This window comes from Petaurus breviceps, unplaced genomic scaffold (assembly GCF_028583685.1).
Source record: "Petaurus breviceps papuanus isolate PSGF00001 unplaced genomic scaffold, PetGlider_PUasm1.0 90842, whole genome shotgun sequence".
NCBI classification, from domain to species: Eukaryota; Metazoa; Chordata; class Mammalia; order Diprotodontia; family Petauridae; genus Petaurus; species Petaurus breviceps.
The window spans coordinates 2,118,150-2,142,410 of NW_027187358.1; the positions used below are offsets into that span (position 1 = coordinate 2,118,150).

Consider the following 24,261-nt stretch of genomic DNA (forward strand, 5'->3'; position numbering starts at 1 on the left):
CATGCATTTTTCAGAAGAAGAACACAAAGTTACCAATAGTCACATCAAATCATTCTCTAAATATCTATTGATTAGAGAAAGGCAAATTAAAACAAACCTGAGGTAGACCTCATACCTATCAGGTTGGCTAGCAAGACAAAAAAGGAAAATGACAACTGCTGGAGGGAATGTGGAAAAATTGGGACACTGATGCACTGTCAGTAGAATTGTGTACTAATTAGTCCAACCATTCTGGAGAACAATTTGCAACTATGCTGAAAGGGCTATAAAACTGTGCATAATACCCTTGGATCCAGCAATACTACTAATAGAACTATATCCCAAAAAGAGCCAAGAAAAGGGAAAAAAACCTGGACGTGAAAATATTTATAGCAACTCTTTTTGTTGTGGCACAGAATGAAATTAAGGGAATTCCCATCAACTGGGGAAAGGTTGAAAAAAACTGTGGTATGTGATTGTGATAGAATACTATTGTGGTAAAAGAAATGATGAGCAGAATGGTTTCAGGAATACCAGGGTAGTCTTCTATGAACTTATATGATTTGAAATGAGCAAAATTAAGAAAGCATTATACACAGTAACAACAACACTGTAAGGATGATCTACTGTGAGAAAAATTAACTACTCTTTTCAAGACAATAATCCAGGAGAAGTCCAAAGGTTTTGTTGTTGTTCAGTCATTTCAGTCATGTCAGACTTTTTATGACCCCACCTGGGATTTTCTTCGCAAAGATACTGGAATGGTTTGCTATTTCCTTTTCTAGTTCATAAGGAATAAGTGACCTGACATTGCACAGCTAGGTAATGTCTGAAGCTGGAATTAAACTTAGGTTTTCCTGACTCTAAGCCCAGCACTCTATCTATTGTATGACTTAGCTGCCTCAATTAAAAAAAAAAACATGATAAAAAAATGCTTTCCATCTTCAGAGATAGAACTGATAAACTGTGGTTGCAGGCTAAGGCATGCTTTTTTTTTGTTTGCTTTATTTTTCTTCATAGTGTGTTTGTGTGTTTTCTTTTGCAACAAAGCTAATTTGTAAATATATATATGTGGTTTCACATGTATAATTGATAACATGTTTCTTGCCATTTCAAACAGTGAGAAAGGGCCAGGAGGGAGGAAGAAAAATGAATCTACAAATTTTTAATATTGAATTTTAATTTTTACATGAAATTGGAAATATTCAGTGAAATAAAGATATTCTAAAATGCAAAAAATGAACTTGATATGTCCTTTTAAAATAAATCAGGATATATACTATGATATTATCTGCTTTCAGTGTAAAGATGAAAAAAAAATAATATAGGGAGAAATATATGGGAAAGTGTGGTTTAGCGAAAAGGAATGAAAATTTCTCCCAACTACTAGATTACATAGAAGCCTCATTCTTTTATATCTATATATACTTTCTTCAGGAAAAGTGTAGACAGAATAAGCATGCCAAACACCAAATAATATCATAGAAATTAAATAGATTATATGCTGAAGATTAATTATTCCTTTGACAGTTATTATTGAGTTAACTGTTTACACAAATTAGCACATCAGAATTAAGAACAAGTAAAAAGAAAATTAGAATTATAGCCATGAAAAAGTATATTTTTTGCACTTAAAGCAACTTTACTCTGAACCGTTTTCATAAATCCTTTAAAATTTTAAAAATGAAATGGACCAAATTACATTAACTCCATTGTTAATAATTTTATCCAACTGCTCAATTGATATAAATTAATTTACATAATTGGGTTAAAAAGTCTACAAAGCACCATGAATGTATATATGTCACTTCCTTGTCAAATAGAGACTGATAGCCACCAAAGCTAGCTAGTTGAGGTTATAAACACATTTATAAGACAAAATATGATGGATAATTACAAGTATTGTTTTTTTCCCCAAATCATGAGAAAAGCATTTACAAAGTAAATCAGTTCAAAGAAATTTTGGCAGAATATAAAAGGTAATTTATTTTATTTTTATTTTAGAACAAATACTAAAACCTAAATACATAATAAGAAAAGAAAAAGAAACATAAACTTAAATATAAAATAAGAAAAAATGTCATGCACAGCAGAACACATGAGAGGATTCAGAATATATAGCAATAGCTTTGCATTTCAAGAAAATCTATGTATTAAATACTGTGGGTTATGTTGAAGGCTTTCAATCTTTCCTTTGATTCCTTGTAGGTTTAATTTGTTCTCTGCTGTACACTTTTTATTTTTTTTCCTCTTTTCCCCCTTTCTCCTCTCCTCTCCCACCCTGACCCTACAAATAAGTGTGTATATATTTACATCTATATATTGATATGTACATTCATATATAAACATATTAATATATATACATATATGCATGTATAAATATATAATTTCCCTAAGAGATGCTACTTCTAATCTTTTTTTACATTTGTGCTTATTTCTTTTTTCCTTTATTTCCCAACTCCTCTACTTTACTTCTACCCTCTACCTTGCCCTCCTATTACTCAATCTACCCCCACCAGTGTTCCCTTTCTTTTTCTCCTATTCCACCCTTTTGTATACCCCTTTGACCTATTTCCTTGCCCTCCCTTCTAAGGAACCTTCCTTTATCCTCTCCTCCCTTCCTATCCGCTAAGAGTTTTATTTTTTTCTAAATTTAAAAGACATTTATGCATACATACATATGGAGTGTGTATATGTATGTATTTATTTACATATGTATTTTTCCCTCTTGAACCCATTCCTGATGAAAGTAAATTTCCAGAAGTAACAGTCCCCTACCCCATATAATTCTTCTGTATCATTTCTTCCTCTCACACCTCCTTTCTATAAGATAATTATAATTTTAGCTTTCTTGAACTGTTTTACTTTTTGAAGTCATATCATACTCAGGTCTACTCAATCTTGTTTATGTTACCTAATTACTAATAACAATCTTAGACATATGTTATACATGTTGCATGCATAAAAGGTAAATAGTCTGTCCTTATTGAGTGCCTTGTAATTGGTCTTGGCATGTACCTTATATTTCTCTTGATTTTTATATGTCAAAACTTCTATTAAGTTCAAATTCATTTAATGTCAATTATGCTTAGCTTTGCTGGGTATAAATTTTTTTTGGCCAGAAGGCCAGTTTTGTTCTTCAATATATAGTGTTTTAAGATTTGCACTCTGTTACTGCTAGGTCTTATGTGATTCTAATTGTGGTACTACCTGTAGTGCCAATGTAATATTCACAGTACTGACAGTAATTACAAATATGCTGGCATAGTTCTCAATCACAAAATATAATAGACTCTCTATATAGAAGGCCCCAAAAACATTTTTTCAGACATCAGAGAGACAGATCCCAACACTAGGAAACTGAATCTATTATAGCAACAAAGAAGTTAATACACCATAGCAAAGCAAGGAGCCATACCATCCTTTAGACTTCCCACAAACAATCACAAGTTTAGCTGTCACAGCAAGGGACAAACACTCACAAATCCTATTTCCTTGACTGCATCCTTTCCTCCCTCCATCTCTATCTGCTCTGACTCCCAGTTTCCTGGGTGCTCTGCTCCAGCCTTCAGTAAGGTCCTCCCACCACAGGTTCCATGTGATTACATTCAGCCTATTAGGGGGCAGGGAAGATATTCAAATTATCATTACCATTACATTCAGCCCAAAGACATTTATGTCCATTACATAGCAAAAATACATTAACAATACATTCCTTTACATAGGCTAATTGGGGTTTACAGGTAACTGGTGGGGTAACTGGTATCAACAGAACTTACAACAATATAACAGGGAAAACAGAAAATAAGCACATAAAACAATATCTTAGGGTAGAGCCTTGAGCACAAGCACCCCATAATTCCCCCCTCAAACTAATGTGGATCAAAATCCTGGATTAAGGGAGAAGCTCTCTTCCTCAACAGCTTCTTTCTGCTGAAATTGGATGTAGAGCTGTCCCTGCCCCAAGAGCTCCAAGAATCCCATTCAAGAGGTTAGTCCTTTAGCTGGCATCTGGAGCTCAGTCAACACCAGTTCCAGGGGTGAAACATCCCAGTTGTGGAGAGGGGGTGACATCTTGCTTAAGCAATTCAGGTATTTGCAGGTGGAGGGTACTAAGCCTGCAGGAAACAAATCTTGCCTGCAAGTTTAATGGACAATAACCCAAAAAGAAACAAAGAGACAATAACCAGAAGCAGGGTAGATATAAGGTCAGCTGTGCTTCTGGAATCCATCAACCCACTATCATAGCCTCATTCATGGTAGAATATATGAATTAAGGGTACAAATTGGTAATCATCTTCTCCTAAATAAACAACAGTTATAGTATTATCTTTCCTTGGTTCTGGAATCTCCATAGCCTTTGGAACATCATCTGGCTTCTGCTTTTCCCATACTTCAGCTCCCAATTTTACTTTTTCGATAAGAATCAAACCTTTCAGTTCCTCTGATAGTTATTTCAGAAGGAGGGTCAGTTTTTACAAGATGTATTGTTTCACAAGTACTAATGATCATTTGAACTATGCTATCATTTTTACAAAATTGTATAGGATCTTGACCCAAATTTTGGAATGTCACAATAATTTCTCCTTTATAATTAGAATCTGTTACTTCAGCCAATACATGTATTACTTGAGCTGCTAAACCTGATTTAGGAAATATCCATACAAAATGATTATTAAAGATTCTAATACATATTCCAGTGGAGATTTTTCTTATTTCTTTTCTGTACAACCAAAAGTCCTCTAAATAGTGTAAATCATATCCTGCCAAACCAGGTATTCCTGGATATGGTGCTGAGAAATCAGGTCTCAGCAGTCCAATCCTCAATATCTGTGATGTTATGTTTGTTGTTTTTTAATTTGTAGATGTGGGGTCATCATTCTGGCTAGAGGTGTACTTCCTCCCAATTGTCTATTGTCCAAATAACATAAAGCAGCGAACAAATTATCTTTCCAAAATTAATACAAATTATTGGTTCTTAAATTCCTTAATAGTTCTTTCAATAATACATAATTTTTTTTCAATTAACCCAGATGTTTGTGGATAATATGAAATATAATATATCAATTCAATACTGTTTAATATGCAATATCTCTTCATTTCACTACCTTTGAAATGTGAACCATTGTCACTTTGAATCTGCATTGGAGTTCCATAATATACACTTATGATATGTAGAGTTTTACAGGCATTTTTCTGTGTCACATTCTTTTAAGAACAAGCTACTAGTACACTCAAATAGGTGTCAACACAATTACATACAAAGTTCCCTCATTTATCTTGGGGTAGAGTACCAGTATAACAAATTTGCCAAATTTGGGCTGGAACTTTTCCCCTTGCTATCTCTACAGTTATTACCCAAGGAACAGTTCATTCTTTATCCAGTTGACATGTATGACATATTTCTGCTACTTATTTTAACAGTGAATGAGATCTACTAATACCTTGATCTTGTGCCTACTGGGGTATGGCCTGGACCCCTAAATGTCCAGTCATTTGATGGACCCATTTTGCTAGTACTGGATCATCAGTTGGTGTCAGAGTAGGGACAATGCATTGAGTAGCAACCTTTGCTGGGTTGATTAGAGTGTTCATTGTACTGTTGTTCTGGTGTGGTGAGGGCCACGTGAACATCTATATGAAAAACTGACAAGTTAGTAACCTAAGACATGCCACATATATCTTCCCATAATTCTTTGCTGCAGACTTGTTTACCATGAATTTCCTAGTTTTGATTTTCCCACATGGGCACCCATGTAGTAGCTAACCCATTAGCTCCTATCTATGAATCAGTGAATATATGACACTCTCCTCCTTGTTCTGTTTTGATAGCTTTATGCACTGCCATAAGTTCAGCATATTGACTGCTTCTACTTGTCTCATTAGTTTCCAAAGTCCACCTAGAACATGGTTTTGCTTTCTGATGTCTTTTATGGCACAAATATTTTCCTGTCCCATCAGTAAACTATGCATGTTTCTTCTGTTTTATAGTTAATCCATCATATCCATCATTCAATTTTACCAAGAACTGTACCTAGTGTTGCTTTGGTTGAGGGGGTGTATCATTTCCCTCAGTATCTATATTTGCTATAGATTCATGTAGAGCGGAAACTCCACTTTTTCCTGTTTTAGATCTATTTTGCATATGCCATTTACATTTAATTATGCTAGCCTCTTGTGAATGTCCAATTCTGTGAGAAGCTGGGGTACTCATTACACAGTTCATAATTGGGATTCCAGACTTTAGTATCACTTCATGGCCGAGAGTCTGTTGTTCAGTCTCTACCAAAGCCCAATAAGCAGCTAACAACTGCTTTCCAAAAGGGGTATGTTCAATTTCAGATGAAGGAAGTTTCCTAGATCAAAATCCCAAGGGTATATTTTAGCTTTATTGTTTCTGCCATAAACTCCAGTTTGCATACTCATCCTGTACAGTCACTTGTAATTCTACCAGGCAATTTTGCATAGCCATAAATCTAGTGCCAATTGTATAGTAGCCTTGGCTTTTTGAAAAGCTTTACTCTGCTCAAGTTCCCAATCAAATTAATATTTCTTCCTGGTAGCTCTACATAAGGGTTTCAAAATATGTCCCAGTTGTGGAACGTGGTGCCTCCTATATCCAAACAATCTTATAAACTGTTGGGCCTCTTTCTTATTGGTAGGGATAGGAAACTCTTGAAGCTTTTGCTGGACCTACAGAAGAATCACAGCCCCTTATTCCATTGTATACCCCAAAATTTTATATTTTGATCTGGCGCTTGCATCTTTGCAAGGTTAATTTCCCATCCTTTGCTTTTCATATTCTTAATTAAAAGTATCACTCTTCTCCACTTCTTTTACATTTTTTCCCTGTATCCTCTCATCTGTGTAGTGGGTAAGCTGTATACCAGGTAGCTCTAATTTATCCAATTGTTCAGGCAAAATCTTAAGACAAATAGTGGGGCTAAGCAGATATCCTTGTGGCAAGTGAGTAAAAGTATATTTTCTGCCCTGCCAAGTGAAAACAAACTGGTCTCATTGTTTAGAATCTATGGGTATGGTAAAGAAAGCATTGGCTAATTCAGTTGCTGTGTACCAAGTCCCATCATATTTCTGGATCCTTTCTGTTAAGGCGATGGTATCTGGAATGGCAGCATATGAAGGAAGAGTCACCTTATTCAATTGACTATAATCCACTCTCGTTCTCTATGTCCTCTCTTGACTTTCATACTGGGCAGACAGGATTATTCCATCAAGTGGTTGTAGGGACTAACACTCCTGCCTCAACATATTCCTTTATAGTATTTGTAATTTCACCTTGCTCGCCTGGCACACAATACTGCTTCAAAGGAATTACTTCGGAAGGTTCAGGTAAAGTGATTAGGTTCATTCTTATTTTTCCCATTAAAACTGCATTAATTGCTATCTTCCTTACTGCAAAGTGGTATCTTCCCTCAAGTAGAGTTAAAGTCATATTTCTCAAAATATCTATTTGTAGCAGCAAGCACCCCAAGCGTCCTCAGGGTGGCTGCCAACACAGGTTCTTGGTTCTGCTTTGTTAAAGGAAAGCAACTCAAAATGGGTTGACAAGCTTACTTTAATCAGTCAAACATATCATTTACCTTGTTCAGGGGAAAAAGGTCAGCACGCTGAACTTCAAAGTATACAGGCAGAATTATCAAGACAGAAACAGATCAAGTAGACAGCTTTCCAAACTGTCCAACCATTACATCCATACCAAACAATATCTGGATTTCAAAGCCAGGGGGCTTTGGACAACGGCTTTCCAGAGTTTCATCTGATCAAATCACAGAACACTTCTCAAAGTGAGCCCCAAAATACAAAGCTACACATCAGGGCTTATATAGCCTTCTCCTGGCTCAGAGAATGTAACAACCTTATTGACTCACTGGCCAATCAAGAAGTATCTACTGAAAAACAAGCCTCCCACCCCAGGCTCCAGGTGCACTCTAGCCTAGGGGCAGGGAAGATCTTCAAATTTACATTCCCATTACACTATTCCAATTATGTGTTCAGCAATGGATACAATTACCACAGTATATTCTTTGTTTGGTAATTGTCCAATTTTCATTGTTAGTTTAACTTGTCTGGCTTATATTTTAACCCCTGCCAGTCCTGTGATGGGAATAGGAGTTCCATTTTTGAATTTATTAGGGTTCCCATATATAATGGAGTCCTCTCTCCCAGCATCTATTAATGGCCTAGTTAAATTATTGTATATGTTTTTTCCAGTATATGGTCAAATTGTTATGGGGTCTGTGATCTCATCTATGTATTTCTTTAATCTGAGTTGTGGCTTGGCCAATTTCTTATTTTCCTTGAAGGTGTGACAAACTTGGGAAAAAGGATTCAAGAGGATCTGTAGAGGCAGTGCTCACTTCTGTATTCTGAGTAATAGTAAGCCCTTCTCTCAGTAAATTTTGAATAGTTCTTTAGTAAGAATACTATTAAGTATTGCAAAATCAACCCTTGCTCTCAATAGAGCAGTAAACAATTCTTTACAATCTATTCTGACTTTGAATCCACTGTCCATTTACTCTTGTCTCTCAAAGAAATTTATCTTTTTCCCATTCTCCTAAGTCACTTAGCTATGAAATCTTATCCAGCACCTCAGAAAGAGGGTTCCTAATTTCACCAATTAGTAGAGTCAGAATTAGGTGCTTATAAACAGGAGGAGCCATCTTCACTATATTTCAATGAGAGACTGTTAACAGGATATCATGATAAACCTTGGAATTTTCAACCATGATAGCTGTCTTCATTACCTCCTCCTTTAGCTTTCTCATACAGTCCCTAAGAAAATACAGAAAATAGGGTCTCTCTTTGCTAAGCCACATAGAATCACTGGGATACCTTTTATTGCATGTCTTGGCAGTTAAAGCTAACAGATTGGTCATATTGTTACCTCCTACCATATGATAATCTCTAAAAGCTTGTTCTGATTCTAACTAATACCTATAAATTTCAAGCAGTCCACACTATCTATTGATACTCCTCCTGATCCTTCATCACAAATTCTCACCATCCAAGACACTAGGGACTCTCTCATCCTTTGAGTGAATCAATTTAATATGTCAGCATCTTCCTGCTGAGTGAAATCCTCAATTATTTCCCTGAACTTTGTTTGACCTCCCTTGTTCTCCTGCTTTCTTCTTTTTTTATGAGATGAACTGCTGTCCTTTTAAAAGCCTCCTCATCAAACATTGTATCATTTTTCTCTCACACATTCTCCTGGAAGTCATCATCATGGCAACTAGACTCAGCCTTTTCCAAAGCTATAGGAACCTTCCTCGTATTATTTTTCTGCTTCTTTTTCAGAGTTAAATTGACAGCTTTTTCTTCTACCGCATGAGACTTTCCAGTTTGTTCTTCTAAAGAAGAGCCTGAACAGCATGGCATAGAAAAATTCTCATGTAAATCAGTTAACTTCCTCTCCCTCTGCACTTTCTTTTTCAGCACCTTGTCTCTGCTTTTATATATAAATCTGTAACATGTTAGTAAAACCAAGCCTCTTCTACACACCCCTTCCAGTTCTTTCCCTGATTTTATTGATATTCCTTGCAAATTTATTTCTAAATCTCTAGGTTCTTCCTTCTATAGCCTTAGTTCCCAGTTTTCACAAAGCCCTGTACTTTTAGCCCATTCCCTTGCTAGAGAGGAACAACATAAATCCTGCCATCCTGGGTTGTGCATTTATTCTTCTAAAGCCCTTCTGCTGCCAAATGGAGATCCAATATTTTGTGATCCTATCTTCATTGCCAATTGTAGCACCAATGCAATATTCATAGCACTGACAGTAACTATGAACATACTGGCATAATTCTTTTTTTAAATTTTTTTTTTTGAGCAATCAGGGTTAAGTAACTTGCTCAAGGTTACAGGGCCAGGTGTTTCTGGGTGGGTGCTAAGTGTCAGAGCCTGGATTGGATCCCCAAGTCATCCCAATACTGGAGCCAGTGCTCTTACTCACTGTGCTACCTGGCCACCCCTGGCATAGTTCTTAATCACAAAATATAAAAGACTCTCCATATAGAAGGCCCAAGCAAAACATTTATTCAGACACCAGAGAGCCAAATCTCAACATCAGAAAACCAAATTCATCACAGTAATAGAGTAAAAAAAAAATACACCATAGCAGAGCAGGGAGCTGCACCATCCTTTATCATTCCCAGCAAACACTCACAAACCTAGCTATCACAGCAGGAGGCAAAATATTCAAAAAGTCTAGCTATCTCCTTGGGTGCATCCTCTCCTCCCTCCAGTTCTAACTGCTCTGTTCTAACTTCCAGCTTCCTATGGGCTCTGCTCCACCTTTCAGCAAGTTCCCCCCACTACAGGTTTAATGTGATTACATTCAGCCTATTAAGGGGCAGGGAAGATCTTCAAAGCCCCATTACCTTTTCACAACCATATGTATTTTTTTCCTTGTTATTTTTTTTTTTATATTTTGTCCTTGAACTGAAGATTTATTTATCTTATTATAATATCCCTGTGAGTTTTCCTCATAGGGTCTCTATAGGTGATTGGTGGATTTTTTCTATGTCTACCTTCCCCTGTTGTTGTAATGCTTCAGGGTAATTTTATTTAATTATTCTTTTCTACTATTATATCGAGATTCTTTTTATTTGTACTCATATCTTTCAGGCAGTCTAATTATTCTTGTGTTTTTTTTTCTTGATCTGTTTTCCTGATCAGTTGTTTTTCTTATGAGATGTATTTAATTTCTCCATCTCTTATAAGTTCACTGGCTTCCCCTTCTCCAATTCTGGTTTTTAAGGAGTCATTTTCTTCCTTAAAATTCTGGATTACCTTTTCTAATTGATTGACTTTTTTTTTCAAAATCTTCTTACTCTTCTTGGGTTATTTTTATTTTTATTTGTAGTTTTTTCTCAGTCTCTCTATTCTTATATTTAAAGTTGTTTTATTAAGTTTTCTGTGAATTATGTTTGGGCAGGTAAACATTTGACATTACCTTTTGGGGGTAGAAGAGCATTTCTTGGCTTCAGTATCCTCTTCTGAAGAGGAAACCTGGTCTTCCTTATCCCCATAATAGCTCTGTATGTTTAGATTCTTTCTTCCTTGCCTATGCATTTTTTTAAATGTGTATTTTGCTTTTATAATCACCTCTAGGCCTATGGTATGGGGAATAGTGCCTCTGACAGATTCTCTTCAGTTCTCCCCTCTTACCTTGAAAATATAGCCTCCTGTCAATGCCCACAGGCTCAGTGTCCTGCCCCACTGCTTCTGCCCAAACTAGGCATGTGCTGGTTCCTTCTCTCCCTCACTGTGTCTCCACAGTATAGCTGCATCTGGCATTCCTTGTCAATAGAGGTTCCCCTGATATTCCTCTCTTCAGATGCCCAACTCTCCTCACGATTCTCAGGGATAAAAGTTCCAACCTAGTTAACCCCAGGGTGGTCCCTAGCCTGGAGGTGTTTACTCTTAACAGGGAGGAAATCTTTTCCTGGTACTTTTCTTCAAATCTTGTCTGATTGTTCCATGAGGATCTCTGTTCTACCCCTTCTCTTATTTATTTTCAGCACTGTATGTTCATCCTGAGGTGCTTTTTTATCTCTTTTATGGAGGAAAATCTTGAAAGTTTGAAATTTTCTGACCTACTCCACCATCTTCCCAGAATCCTCTCTACCAAAGGAAATTTAAGCATAGAAATTAAGTTAGGATTGCAAACAGGAAAAAAAAATTAAAAGGTTTGCCAAAATCTTTATACCAACTTTTCTTTTTCCTTTGATGATAGTAGAGTTCATTTTCTATGAAAATCAATCAATTCCTTGGAATCTTTTATTTTTCTTGTTCATGAAAGGCAAGGAAGGCATTGAAACACAGAAATACAGGATTCCCAAGAGTATTGATGATAGAGGAGAGTACTCTATAATCCAATTCAAAGGCAAATTCCTTGTGCATGGTGATTTCCCTCAGATTCTTCTGGTTATGGTTGGCATTTTGCTGATTACATCAAGGCCCAGAATAGTGTAGTGACTCATGAAAGAAATCTGCAAACAGTGAAAGGCATTTGGCCTGTCTATCCACAAAAAAAAATGACTTTTGCCTGCATATCAACATTCAATTCAATTGGCCCCCTGCTTAATTTGTGTATTAGTCTGTTTTTAAGACAGACAGTGGAGATAAACAAAAATTTGTGCTCAGGGTTGAACAGGAGGGGAACAGGAATGGATAGCATGGCTTTCAGGAAATTACATAGTTCTTTTTCTGACCCCAAGAATATCATGAAAATAAAGGTCTACCTTTGTATTACCAACATTTTACCAATATGACAGTGCAATGTAAAGTACAATAACTTCCAAAGATATAAAATACTCCACCAGAAAGCAATGAATCAATATATTGTGTGTATGAGAAGGCAACAACATGTATATCCAATAAGCAACTCCAAAGAACAAGATTAAAAGACATAATCAAATAATTATATTATAAGAAATTATAGGCTGGTCATGTGGAAATAAAGGACACTTAAAATTGGGCAATCTGAACATGTCTCAATACCCCTGTAAATTCAAGAAAACAGGAGGAATATGACGAGCATATTGTATGGCCCTCCAATGGCAAATTTATGGAAGGAACTCTTAAGAGTTTCAGAGAATTGACAGGGATAGATGGGACAGTTAGAGGGGGAAAATAAAGAAAAGGAATAGCCAAAAAGAAATGTTAGTTCACTAGTTGTTATGACAACATTCAAGACGACAACTTCTTAATGTAAAAAAAAAATTACATTTTGAAATGCTCTTACAAAGTCCTTATAAGATGTTTCAAGTTCATCCGCTGACTTTTTCTTATGATCCATATTATTGGAGAGAATTCCAGAAATCGTGAGGTCCTAGTCATATTTGAATATGTATGGTGGAATCTTTTAATCTATCTTAGGGGGAGATTCTGCACTGTGGTGTAAATAAAGAAAATTATTTTAGCAAAATATCCAACAACCAAATTTCTTTCCTTTGGGAAAATGCTGTTATATTCCTTCTAATGACTTAAGCTAAATTCTGCTCCTTAAAATTTGCATATAAATGCTTTCCAAAGTCAGAGTCTTTGTTTCTATCTTCTTTTTTTTGGAGGAGGAAAGGCAAGGCAGTTTGAATTAAGTGACTCACTCAAGGTCACACAGCTAGTTAAGTGTCAAGTATCTGAGGCCAGATTTGATCTTAGGTCTTCCTGACTCCAGGGCTGGTACTCTATTTATTGTGCCACCTAGTTTCCCCTCTATCTTTTTTTGCAACAGCAATTAAATATGGGTTAAGGATACTGCTGATGTTCATACTCTAAATCTGCAGCCCTGCCTGTTTTGTTTTTTTTCACCCAACTCTATGGATTATGATGCCCTCTTGTTGCTCCCTTCCATTTCCAATCCCCCATTTTCCTGTCTTGTTTGTGTGTCTTCACCCTTTCCCATTTCATTTAAGCTCCTTAAGGGCAAAGATTGTCTTTCTTTTTATTAATTTCATCTCCAGCTATTTACTTCAGTTCCTGTTATATAGTAGGCACTTAATAAATGTCTATTGGATTAAATCATATTGTCTGTTCAGTTTGAATCAAAAGAGACCACCTTTAAAGGACTGACACTAGGCTATTATGTTTGCTGTTGAGTGTCACCTATGCTTCCTTTTCTGTCTCCTCCTTTCCCTCTTTTATCCTCCAAACATCATTCAATATTCTATCAGTTGCCAAGTTCTGGTCATTAGATCTCTCACAAGGCACTTCAATTTCTCCACCCTTTCCATATAACAGTGGAGATGTTTTTGTTTTTTTTAAGTGACGTCCAGAATCACAATTCTAATTTTTGTGTTTGATTCAAATGAAGTTTCTCTGACTTACTCCAAGGATGTTAATGTGAATCATTAACTCACACAGGTGCTGGAAATTTTTTATTGAAGTCCTCAACGATTTTTTTTAACTATCTGATTTAAAAAGGAAACTTGATGCTATATCACAGAGGAGGTAACTAACACATTTTCTTAAGTTCTCTAATCAGTCATCCTTGCAGAATGCAAAGGGTCTAGGCTCTATCTCTTACTGCAACAAATAAGCTATCACCTGGACTTGGTATTCCTGTTTTTAGTACATAGTGGCCATTCAAAACATGATATATATTCAAGAATCACCAGCAAGTCCTCAAAAGAATCAATTTGCTTGTTCAAATTTACAGCATTGTCTGGGATGTTCTACCCAAACTCCAGGGACTTCTTCACCATGAGAGATGGTTGCTACCCTTAGTTGTTTCTCTGGGAGGACCTGAATACAATGCCCTTTTGCAGATATTTATTGAAAGCACAGGCATAACTCAATGGCAAGCAGAAAGTTAGCAAACAAGCACTTATTAATCTTGTGCTATGTGGCAGGCACTCTGTTAAGGATACAAAGACAAAATGAAAACAGCCTCTGCCCTCACACTCCAGTAGGGATAATCATGTGCAAAAAGAGGGACAGGATGGAGAGGAGGACAAAGGCAGGGTAGCTAAATCTAGAGAATAAGGGATAGACAGTCTGGGACCCTTCCACAAAATTAAGATTTCAGGAAGAATTAACCAGTGGGAGAATGGGATAGTAGAAGTAGAGTCAAGATGAATCTGAGGCATGGTGGTTAAATCCGGAGAACTGAGGTTGACTGACTGGGGGCCCTTCTCAAAAAGGGAAACATTCATTTCAAAGTTGACGAGAAGGTAACAGCTTTAAAAGTAAGAGTTCTTCAGAAAGTTCAATGTCTTTTGCTCCTGGGAACTAGATTTCTCCTGCTGGCATGGAATCTTACTGTTTTTCACCTGGTGCCTATGTTCACTCTGCATTCATAAATCATAATCTCAAGTTTTATAGGGAATAAAGAACATAGTATTTCTGAGATGCTTGACCTCCTTTGAAATACATTCTTAAACTAATGAAGGTAAGCCAAGATAATACCAGTATTTTGATAATTTTATAGTCTCTATATATAATTGTATTGTATATAGAGTTGGAAAGAAACTTAGACATTATTAACATGATCAACTTTCCACACAATCTAAAAACTCATCTTGAAACCTCTCCAAGAGTAATCCCAGTCCTACATGTACTCTTTCTGTGACATAAAGTCTTCTTTCTCCCATTGTGTCCCTATAACAAGGTTCCTGGTTGTCAGGAAGAGTTTTCTAGTCTGAGGTGAATTCTAAACCCATCATTTATTGGTCCTAGCTCCATCTCCTCAAAGTGTAGAGCACAGTTTTCTCATCTATCAAATGAAGAAGTATCACAAGATGACTTGGTTTCATATAAACAGCTATTAAACTGGTTCTCATCATCCTGCACTTACACAGTTCATTACTTTTGTTGCTATCCTAAATGTAAAAGTTGGCATTCATCTGTTTCCATTTTCATTTTGTTGCTTTGGGGATAGAATTCTAGGCTATCCAGAAATTGCTGAATTTTGTTTATTTCCATTTAGTTAGTAATATTTTTCATAGGGTCATATATTATGTACAGAGCTTAAGGAAGACTTACAAATCATCTCATCTAACATCCATTTTGCAGACAATGAAACCAAGAGTCATTGAGTTCAAGCATTGTTCTAACAATTTTAAATACTTTGTTTTTCAAATAAACTAGTAATTAAAAAATTCTTTCCTTCCTACTTTGAATTCTTCCATATTGAATTGAGCCAATTGAAAAATAAAATTTTTCAATGCATAACTACATAATCTGGGGGAGGAGGGAGTTCACATTAGATATACTTGAAAATATCTGGTGGAATTTTAATTTATTATTCCTTTGTCAGAAGGTGAGAATCATGCTTCATTTTCATTCTTTTGGACTCATGGTCATTCACTGCAGTGATTATCATTTTAAAGTCTTCCAGACAATCTCTATGGTCCCATTCAGCCATAAATCCCTGTGATCCTATGAACTCAACAGTGAAGAAGAAATGGGATCTTTGATAGAGTACAGAGTAACAAAATGGAGAAATAATTTTGAAGTAGGGAAAGATAAGCCTAGAAGAGAATTATAATTGGATTTCTGGACTAAGCATAGAGCATGGTAAGGAAACTGAGTCCCTGTTAAAGAGGATAAATATTGTGCTAAGGAAAAAGAAGAAATTAAGAGAGGTGTGGTATGATGGCAAAGAGAACTTTTGCTTACCTTAATATTTGTGTCTACAATGGTCTTCCTGAATTCCTTAGTAGAGATTCAATGGAAAATGACATCTCCCATCATAAAATCAGGCCCAGGATATAGGATGCTCATGTCTTCTCTCCTCTAATAGTAGCAGCTTACATTTGTATAAGACTTTAAGCTTTTTGCAAAGTGTTTCCAAACGTAGCATTTTATCTTTGCAACAGCATGGGGGAGAAGGAAGGTGCTATTATTGTCCTCATTTTTTTAGTATGAGGACATTGAGAGTGATGGAGGTTGAATAATTTGTCAAGTATCATATAGCTAGAAAGTGTCTGAGGCTGGATTTGAATACAAGTTATCATGATTCTAAATCCAACACTTTATCCACTGTGCCACCTAATTGCCTGATGTACTAGTAAAACCTCCCCTAGATAGGCTGCTCTTACATGCATAGTGGCATTCTTTTTGTTCTCTTTTATCTTGAAAAGACATAATCTTGCTCAAGTTCATTCCAAGATCAGAATGAACTTCCCTCACCCTTCACTCCCACATCATATTCCTGAATCCTTGTGAGAAACTCCTCCAACCCTCTTTCTCCACAGTTCAACAGCTCCAAAATGTGGATTCCATGATAAAACAGAATGGAAACTGAGGAAATTTCAAAGTGGTTATGTTTTTGAGAGAGAGAGAGAGACAGAGAGAGAGACAGAGAGAGAGAGAGAGAGACAGAGAGAGAGAGAGAGAGAGAGAGAGAGAGAGAGAGAGAGAGAGAGAGAGAGAGAGAGAGAACCTGTTTCTACAGGCAAATCTAGTCTCTGACTACCCAAAGATGCACACACAGACTCATCTTACAGGAAATATTGATCACATACTTAAGCAATGTGGTTGGAAGAAGAGAAAAAATATTGTAGATGCAATCAGGGAAGCACTGTCTTCTGAAAGATATAAAGAGGAAATTATAGAAGAAATTTTAGTTGATGGTAATTACCAAGAATCCTGAGCTAACTATATTGCAGGATTTCTAGTATAATTAATCTGTGACAATAGGCAGCCCAGTTGGATTGATGCTTCATGAACCAGGGTAAATGCTTGTTTTCATAACATCTGAAAAGTTTTTTTTTTCTTGTTTTAAAATTACACAGTCAAAAATGCTTTCCAATAGCAAATTAAAAACCAATAATTCATTTGTCTATCATTTTAGTTGAGAAATATTTTTTCTAATATCTAGATTTTTAGTTGAGAAATTTATTTGACTTTGTGAGAAAATTGTCATGATTTAGAAAAGGAAATGATGGAAAGAAGTGTTCCAGATTTCAGAGCTGTGAAAAATATGTCATTATAGACACAGTTCTAGTTCATCAGGCAATTTAAAACAATCTGAGAATGAGTTACATTCATTATTTAAAAATTTCATGACAATGTCTCTCACTTGTATTCACTAGAGATTTCGTAAGTTCATGAGATCGACACTCCAATTATCACATTTTTATGGCATATGATGAGCAAATCAGATTTCCATTGTTAAATCAAAAACTATTCTAACAGTGTGAGGAATATTGCAGGTTGACATGGAGCAAGATAGATATGTGGTATTGGAAAGAATGCTGAGACTTTTGTCAGGATTTTTGTTGTTATTGTCCAGTCATGTCTGACTCTTTGTGACCCCATTTTTTGTTTGTTTGTTTGTTTGTTGTGCAAAGGTACTGGAGTATTTTACTACTTTCTTCTCCAGTTCAGTTTATAATGGATTAGGACACAGAGGCAAACAGGGTCAAATGGCTTACCTAGGGTCAAAAAGCTTGTAAGAGGCAGGAGTTGAACTCATGAACTCCAGTCTTCCTGATTCTGAGCCCAGTGCTCTATCACTGCCCCACCTCTATTCAAATCCCAGTTCTGCATTTTATGTCTATGGGACTCTGGTTGAGACTAATTTTTTTCTGAGCCCAAGTTTAATCAAAATACTGCTTCCATCACATGATATTTATGAGGCAACAACTGTAGGAAAGTAAGTTGTTCTGAGGATAACACTGAAACAGTCTGTCACTGAACCCCATAAATAGAAAATTAAGTGCTCCTGGCCATATATTTAAGAGAAGACATGATGTTGATATTGGCAATTCTATACTAATATTCTATTGCAATTCTCAAGTGTAGGGTCATATGGTATTACAAATTACATAGGACTTAAATGGGGTTTGGTTTCCATAATTCAAATCAATACAAGGCAATGGAAAGGACACCCCAAGTGTGACAAATTGATACATTATAGGCAAATATCAAATGATTAAAGATTGAATGCAAGTAAAAACAAATAAATGCATTGGCCTTTTGCAACTGAGAGCACAATAAAGTGGAAAAAATGTCAAAGAAAACCACTTCCTTCACCTCCAGGGAAACCTATTAACAACTTAACCTTATTGTCAGCAATATTATTAAGCCAGTGCATATCTGCAGGGTCACTTCTAGCATATTCATTTGGCACCAGAAAGTGGTCCCATATGGATCTATAGACCATGCCATATCACCTCTGTGGAGTAAAAGTAAAGTAACTTATATAAAGTACCCAAAGCCTTAGAAGTAATTAATGTCTCCATTAGTAGAGGGGAGTGCAGAGGTTGGAAGGGGAAGATCCTTTTCAAGTCTCTGCTCTTCACTTGCTTCATTCCTTAGCCATCCTTTGTGGTCAATTAAAGTAATACTTGCTATATGAGAAGCAATATTATTCTTGAGTTTACTACCTTTGTAACCTTGCACAAGCTGTTTTTCCTCTCTGCACCTCAGTAGGAAATGAGGTCAATAAGTGAGAGAATCTTTTTGATCCTATTGAGCTCTAAAAGAATGAAGGTATAGTTTATTCTCTTTTTAGCAATTAATTACTTCACTCTTGGATCTCTATAGTTCTTGATTTCACAATTCTCTAACATGCTAGTTACCTAATATATTGTATTATATTTATTTTTTATTTACATTTTTTAAAGCTCATCTGCCTATATTATAGAGCAGGAGAAGTTCTATCATGGAAGGCACTTTACCTTACCTAATTTTTCCATCATTCCTATAGTCATGAACAGTACTCTGCACATTATAGATATTTAATATTTATCAAATGATAAAACTATGGACTGATTCAATGATTAAATTACATAGGTTGTAATCCATACATTCATTCTCTGTGACCACTAATAGCACACTGGACTGGGAGTAAGGAAGATCTAATTTCAAATCCTGCTTCAGGCACTTACTAGCTGTTTGATGCTTGGGATTTCAATTAATTTCTGTTTCCTCAATGTCCTCATCTGTAAAGCGGAGGCAATAATAGAACAAACTTCCAAGGGTTGTTGTGAGGATAAAATGAAAGAATATTTGTAAAGTGCTTTACAAACTTTAAAGCATTATATAAATGCTATTATTACATCATCATTAATAGACATTAATATTATAATTTTGCTTTACTAAATAAATATTTTCAAAACTCATTTCTTATTAATTAGTTTGGGAAGAATATATATTTTCCAAAAAGAATACTGAAGAGGACATGAAGGAGTTCATAATGTCCTACTATACCACCCATACATGTGCTCTCTTTTCCTTTTAATGAGTGAAATTCCTATCAAGGGTTTTATTTTTTTTCCAGAATTTACTAGTTGCTGGTAAGATATAGGTTTATAATTTGAGCTAATTTTCCACTAGTAGCAATAGCCTACACTGAGTTACACATATCTCACCAGTGAGGAACTCAGCAATAAAAAAAAATAGATTGTATCTTTCCTTTCTGTACGTTGCCTTCAGAATTTAGCAGAGGGACTTAAATATAATTGGCATGCAATTTATTTTGGTCAATGAGTTCATTTATTTAATGTGTCTCTGTTGTGATGAAAAGTGTATATCTTGGACATGCTGAGTATTGCATGAAGTGTGTAGGTGTGAAATAAGTGCTTTTGCTTGTTTTCTTTCATTTTCGTTTCCCTATATAAAGCCAACTGGACATTGTGAACCAAGTGTTCCTTCCTTTGTGGATGATTCTTTCTTCACTGTGCTACATGCATTGTGCCTCACTTTATGGAACAAATATAGTATTCTGGCCTATGTTATGATATCTCTATGTCATGGTTATACTTAAAATCTGAACCATATGAATGATCACATAGCTAATAATGAAATAACTATTCAAGATCAGTTGTGGTCACCAAAAAAGAAGTAAATCAGTTACATAGTGGGAGTGCACATTCTATTGTTTAGGTGGCAAGTATTGTATTTCTCTTTGTCTTCATTTCTGTTGCCAACCAGCTGGTTAATTCTTATGGTTCATGCTTTCCCTCTTGTAAACCATGGTTACATGGCTAGATGTTTCATGACTAAAAAAAAATGGTAGTTTCCTGAATGCAGTGGAAATTAATCTCAATTTCCTTCTAGTTAATATCCCATGTCTATTTCCTGCAATGCAGGTGAGGGATTATGATCCCCCAAGTCCCCTACTTTCCTTGTCCCTGTTCTGTTCCTATGGATTTCTAGGTTACAGAAAAACTGCTTAACCTTGAATCTACTCTTTGGCATTTTGAATGCAGATGTCTAATGAGTTATTTGTGACTGGACAATTATTTCAAATCTCTGGGGATGTTATATTCTCTCTTTAATATTTAGGTTCTTCAGGGGTGTCTAGGTGGCACAGTGAATAGAGCACCAGCCCTGGAGTCAGGAGTACCTGAGTTCAAATTCGACCTCAGACACTAAACCCAAAAACTAGCCGTGTAACCTTGGGCAAATGACTTAACCCCAATTGCCCTACCTTCTCCCTCCAAAAAGCTAAAGAATAATTTCTTCCATTTGTTCCTAGGCCTAATCAATTATGTCTCTGACTATAATTCTTTGCCTCAGTAATATTTATATTGGCCCTGCTAAATTAATGTCATTGCGTTAATCTGACTTCTGGTATGTTTATTCATTCCTTTCAGATCTCTTAATTTGGTTTTGTCTATACTACCTTTGGGGTAATTCTTAGGTCTAGGTATCCAATGCTGTATCCCTATATTCCCAGCCTAAGTTACTGATAGTCTCTGTATTCAGCTACCACCCAAGAATAAAGCTCAGTTTTAAGTCAAGAACAACTCCAATAGTTTTATCTTGGTCTAGTCACCTATTTCATATTTACTGTGTTAGGAATGAAATTGCATTTTGTTCTTTCATATTGGTGGCAGTGAAATCACTTATAACCTATATTTCTCTTTCTTAAGGATTTACTCATAAGATCATAGATTTTGGAGCTAGAGGGACTTAGAAAAAAAAGAAAATTATCTTACCACTTGCTGAAAAATCAAGAACCCGAGGTAGATAGGTCAAGTGACTTACTCAGGAAAGACTGATGAGCAAATAATTATCTGAGGAGGGATTCAAAACCTAAGATTGGTGAGTCTGCATCAGTTCTCTGGTCACTATCCTATTGTGTTAATAATCCTACGTTGTCAATTTATATTGGTATTTTCACCCCTAGTGTTCTATGCAGATGATATCACAATTTACCTTCTAGATGCTAGTTGGAATAAACTATTTTAATTTAAGGAAAAATGAAGAAAAATAAAATGTGTCATCTGCAATAATGAAGACAAAATTTCTTTTCTTTTTTTTTTTAAGCAATCGGGGTTTATTAACTTGCTCAAGGTTATATGGCCAGGTATTTCTGGGTGGATGCTAAGTGTCTGAGCCTGGATTTGAAACCCAGGTCATCCCGACACTGGTGCCGGTGCTATTACTGGCTGTGCTACCTGGCTGCCCTGAAGACAAAACTTCTTTAATTTCCTCAAAGACTGAGATGAATTTTTGAAAGATGAATGTTTACTTCAAACTGTCACAAGTCTGACAATGCCAGGATTAGTTTGGTTTTCCTCTAAATTGAGTTAGATGAAATTATGCCTCATCTTCTTGCTGTCATGTGATGGCCTGGAACTATAAATAGTACTAATATGTCTGCCTTTGCCCACTTGGATGTACATATGACTAGTGAGCACCAACCAAAATTAAATTAATTAAATGAGTTTTTATTTGATTTTTAACCTTTTAAGCACTCTAAAATAGGAGAGGCAGTCTGAGAGAGAGAGAGAGAGAGAGAGAGAGAGAGAGAGAGAGAGAGAGAGAGAGAGAGAGAGAGATGAGTAAAATGCCAAATCATATCTGACCCACAGGACAACTCAGATAAGACTTGGCAAAAAAGCCCTTTTTTGACCCAAGTACAAGTTCCTGATAGTGAATGAAATATATGAATATGATATTGATAGTTAATGAAATATAAATCACCAACTTTAAACTCCTGAAGATAAGTAATTTTCTTTAAACTCAAAAATCCTATGTTCATCAATAGGAGATAAAATTTCTTCTGTAGGATAATCACTGATTTCCTGTAACCCAGCAAATTACTTAGGATTCCTATGCCTAATTTCTCCAACTTGTAAAATATAATATAATATTGCAAATCCATAAGAACATTATACTTGGAACATTTCAAAACTCATCTGGACCTCCCAAAGTAAGTCACACTAGGCATTATCTAGTGTTTTACATATAGGTTCTTGACCTTTAATGTTTTATAAATTGCTCTGGCATAAGTATAGGAAATAGGAAAAGTATCAATCAACAGGGAGAGATTGAAGATAAGTGATAGAGAGATATAATGAGGATAACAGAGTGGGTGTTCTCTTGGAGGAGATGTGATGGTATTGGATCACTTGATAAGATACAGTACTTTGAAACAAAGGAAACCTAAGACTTGGGAAAGTCTTTAACTGGATTAAAATGTAGTACTTCTACTTTGAACTATATGAATTTGTGTTACAATATATAATTTGCATGTGGGTCATCTTTAGATTATTTTGTGGTGTTTATGGGTTCATTTCTATTAAATATGCTGTTATCTCTCAAGGTATAATGTAACCCACGAGGAATAATTCATTTGCTTCCCTTTTACTTTCTTTGCATGAGGGAGAAATAGTACAGCTTCATTGGTCTCAGATTAACAGTCCCTCCCCATTATACATAGTGACTCCTGTTAATCACAATATGAGAGAACCTCTCTATCTATGTTTGCTAATAGGTAAGCAGCATACCATGAATTTTCTACAGGAATATTAAGGTGCTTTGTTTGGAAGCACATTTACTAAAATTAGATTGTTGTATAGAAGATTAACATGGCTCTTGTGCAAGTATGACATGAAAATTCATGAAGCATTACATATTTTTTACACCCTTGGAACATAAAAATTCCTACAGAGTTAAAAAATAGGCTAGAGAAAACTCAATTGGATTTTATTTGAACTTAAAAAAAGTTGTGACCAAACAAGTTAACAGCAAAAATCTACTTGATTTTAAAAGATAAAGGTGAAAACTACATTATAGTGAGTTTCCACAATGAATTAATATCAGTATGCAACATAAAATGCAAAATATGACACAGCATTCAACTATTCAATGCTAATACTGAAGGATTTATAATTTATATGAGTAATAAAAATGAAAAGGGAATTTATAATGAATAAAGAAATATGGGAAATTGGGGGCGCCTAGATGGCACAGGGAATAGAGCACCAGCCCTGAAGTCAGGAGAACCTGAGTTCAAATTCGGCCTCAGACACTTAACACAAAATCCTAGCCTTGTGACATTGGGCAAGTCACTTAGCCCCAGTTGCCCTCCAGAAAGCAAAAAAAAAAAAAAATAGAAATGTGGGAAATTATTAGAAATTTGTTTGCTCAATTATATGTCAACAAAACTGACAATGCAGTTGAACTGTATTTATACTTACAAAATATAAAAGACCCTAATTAATAGAATATGAAATTAAGGATTTACATTGCCAAAAGTCAGAAAAAATAAATTTAACAAACCAAAGTAAGTTCTTAAATGTGGAAATATAGGGGCATATGTATTTTTCAGTGTGTATTTGTGAGCACAAACATGTATATGTAGAGACATACTTATATGTACATATATAATTTTGTAAACTAAATAAATATATAATGTCAATACATATGCTTGTGTGTCTGTATGTATGTTTGTGTACATATAACTAGCACACTTTCTCACTCCTTTTTTATAATCTTTTGTGAAATTATATTAATTCTCCCTTTAGAAAATCTTTCACATATGCTTCTTTCTCTCTTCTGACACTGCCACCATTCCAG

At 35.5% G+C, this 24,261-nt stretch overlaps 1 non-coding gene across 1 annotated transcript; it reads left to right on the forward strand.

Moving 5' to 3' along the window:
* The first annotated feature begins 23,215 nt into the window (after nucleotides 1-23,215).
* On the forward strand, nucleotides 23,216-23,322 carry LOC138148967 (U6 spliceosomal RNA). The gene has a single exon (XR_011165215.1). It is a non-coding gene; the product is annotated as a U6 spliceosomal RNA (small nuclear RNA).
* The last annotated feature ends 939 nt before the right edge of the window (nucleotides 23,323-24,261 follow it).